The 3,107-nt window shown below is 49.5% G+C and overlaps 1 long non-coding RNA gene across 1 annotated transcript; it reads right to left on the bottom strand.

The window, feature by feature from the left end:
- Nucleotides 1-698: 698 nt before the first annotated feature.
- Nucleotides 699-2,627, bottom strand: LOC143664450 (uncharacterized). The gene is made up of 3 exons (XR_013166425.1): nt 2,517-2,627; nt 1,316-1,409; nt 699-1,126 (listed from the first exon to the last, which is right to left on the bottom strand). It is a non-coding gene; the product is annotated as an uncharacterized LOC143664450 (long non-coding RNA).
- Nucleotides 2,628-3,107: the final 480 nt, after the last annotated feature.

Here is a 3,107-nt window from a genome sequence, read left to right as displayed (position 1 = left end):
AGTAATCTGAGGCTACAATTCCCATTTCCTGCATCAGCTATGAGTATGCTCAGACTGCAAAAACCAGCTGCCTTTGCAGCAGGAGGTTGCAATTACATGCAACTCTTTGTTCATAGCCCTTTGCATTTACCAGCTCCAGCTGAGGCTGTGGCAGCACATTCAGGTTCTCACAGTGAAAAGGGGTTTATTGGGGGTGCCCTGGAGCTGGCTCGTGCCAGCACGTACTGGTCACTTGTGTGTCCATCTTTCCAACTCTGTTGAATGTTATCACATTGGAAGGTTTGTATTAGCTGCGGTCAGAGTATTTACACCATGAGCATTGGTAAATGCTACAGAGCACTTTTCTTTTTCACCCAGAGAACTAGTGTTTAATGTCCTTGGAAAAGATGTGTGTGTGTGTGTGTGTGTGTGTGTGTAGGGGGATGGAAGCATATGTGCAGTTGAGGAATGATGGGAAATAATAGTAATAAGACCAGCCAACACGAATTCAGCACTTGCAATATGCCTGGCATTGTGCTGAGTCTTAGAGAATGGCCTTATATAATCCAGAGGAACTTCCTGACGAAGATGTTATCACTTCCACTTCAAAATAAAAACACTACGGTTCCGAAAGGTTAAGTCACACAGCCAGTAACCATGATTCAAACTCAGGATTTCCAGCTCTTATAGCACTGCCCTTTATACCGTACCTCCCAGCACAGCAGTGCCGGCAAGGGTGTGATCCAAGGCCCCTGCTTTAAAAGCACCAGAAATGGCTTGTTAAAATGCAGATTCCAAGGTTCTGTCCTGCAAATCTCGACCATTTACACCTTCTGAGAATATATTTTATGGATTCCTTATGAGAGTCAGTTTTGTCCGGGAGAGAAGGCGAAGCTCCTGAGGACTCAGGATATCAGGCGGAGGTAGAGAAGCTGGGAGGCTGTGGAATTACCAGGAATTATTTCTATGATTTCCATACAAAAGAAGGGCCCATGGATTTGCTTCAACATAATCCTTGGGGTGCAGGGGCCAGGGTGAAGAAATACGAGACGAGATTGACCAGGAGTTGGTCACCGTTGAAGCTGGGTGATGGATGCTTGGTATGGATTATTCTATTTTCTCTGCGTCTGCAGATGATTGAAATTTTCTATAATAAAAAAAGTTAGAAAACCGAAAAAATGGGGCCGTGGACATAACCCCCAGCCAAGAGGGAAGGGTGGCCCAGCCTCAGTGACCCAAATGCCCAGGCCCCGCCTGCCCTCTGATCTCAGCCTCATCCCCAGGCTCTGTAGCCTCACCGCCCACACCCACCATCTGTGGGTCAACACGCACTTACTGGCCTCCTATCATGGCACCTGCTCTGCCAGGCACAGGAGTCCAGCAAACAACAAAGCAGACATGGTCCCTGCCCTCCTCAGCTCACGTGCTGGCTGAAAAGAAACAGACAATGAACACATAAACATTTATTTGAGTTCATTTCAGAGTGATAAGGAACCTATGACAATGCAGCAGGGTTTGGGAAGAAGAGGAAAAGGGAGACTGCCTCACCTGAGCAGGCTGTGGGAGACCCTTCTGAGGAGGTGACATTGGAGTAGGGTCCTGAGTGAAGTGAAGCAGTGAACCCTAAGATTATCTGGCGGAAGTGTTCCGGGCAGAGGAAATAGCAAGTGCAAAGGCCCTGAGGCAGTAATCTGCCTTGGAGTATATGAAATACAAGAAAGAGGCCAATGTGGTGAAAGTGTTGTGAGCAAGAGAGAGGAGTAGGAACTGAGATTGGGGAGAGGGGAGGCAATCACACAGGGTCTTCCAGGCCGCATAGGGAACTTGGAGTTTACCCTGAGTGGCAAGAAAGGAATGCCATGATCAATCCAGTTTGCAGCGAGAAGAGACTTTAGGAAACAAGAGTGGTGGCAGGTGGATCAGACCGGAGACCAGTGCAGTTACCGAGGCAAGAGATGTGGGTAGAATGAGCTAGGATGGTAGCAGGGGAGATGGAAAGAGGCGGTCAGACTTGGGATGTGCCTTGAAGGAGAGAACGTGCTGATGGATCGGATGTAGGGGGTTAGGGAAAGGGAAAAGTCAAGGACAACTCCTAGTTGGGCGATCTGAGCGACAAGATGAAGAGAGAGATGCTGAGAGCTGATAAGCAAAAACCTAAGGGAAGAAGCACTAGAAAGGGAAAGGGAGAGAAAGAAGGTGGGAAAGTGAGGTGGCAGGGATGGGAGATGGTGTTGGAGATGAGGTCAGTGGCATTCGACCCTCGCTGGGGCCTCTTTTTAGGGCTGCAAAACTGGCCAATCATATGGGATCAGGGTCTGGGGTGGGACACCTGCTGTTCACCTTCTCCCAAATGGAGGCCATTGAGTCAGACTCTCCAAACACAGGGCCAGGCCTCACTGGACATGGCTAAAGGAAGCTGGGCGCTCCTTGGCCAGAGCCCCATGTCACCTCGCATCCATTGCTCCAAGGGTGCCCCGCAGTCCTGCTCCTCACTGGGAGAATCCCACCCCGAGCCCACTCGCCACTCACGCACACACCTCTCACGTTCTCCACATTTTCTTTCTGCTTTCCTCTCCCTGGTCTGCACATTCAGAAGTACCTGTTCTAAGAATCCATCAGAAATTTTAGTCCTCCCAGGAAGCCTTTCCAGGCCACTGAAACCATAAAAGGGCCACATGCCCACCCCTGCCCTATGAGGTTCCCTCAGCTCTTTTGTGACATCTGTCACAGACTGCCTCGTCATCGAGGTCTATATGGGGAGATGGAATGTGTCTATGCATTTGTGGCTTGAGGGAGGGGGCTGTGCCCTGACACATCTCCTCCTCCTCCCCTTCAAACCTCATCTCGGGCACTACCTTCCCTGGACGGCCTGATGCCCCCTCTCCAGTGCTCCCACTACACCTGATACTTGCTTCCTCTAGAGCGCTGGTCTCATTGCACTGAACTTGTCCATGTGCTAGCCCATCTCTTTACAAACTGGGAGCTTCTCGATAAAGAAGAATGCAATGATGATGACTGATAAATATCTAGTATTTATTAGGTGCCAGACTCTGTACTAAGCACATTCTATCCTCCCACCAGTGCTGGATAATATTTTTAACCCAGTTTACAGATGGAGAAACTGAGGC

Source organism: Tamandua tetradactyla, chromosome 20, assembly GCF_023851605.1.
Source record: "Tamandua tetradactyla isolate mTamTet1 chromosome 20, mTamTet1.pri, whole genome shotgun sequence".
NCBI lineage: Eukaryota > Metazoa > Chordata > Mammalia > Pilosa > Myrmecophagidae > Tamandua > Tamandua tetradactyla.
Note: the sequence above shows the minus strand (reverse complement) of the source record. Positions and strands in the feature narration are given on the sequence as shown.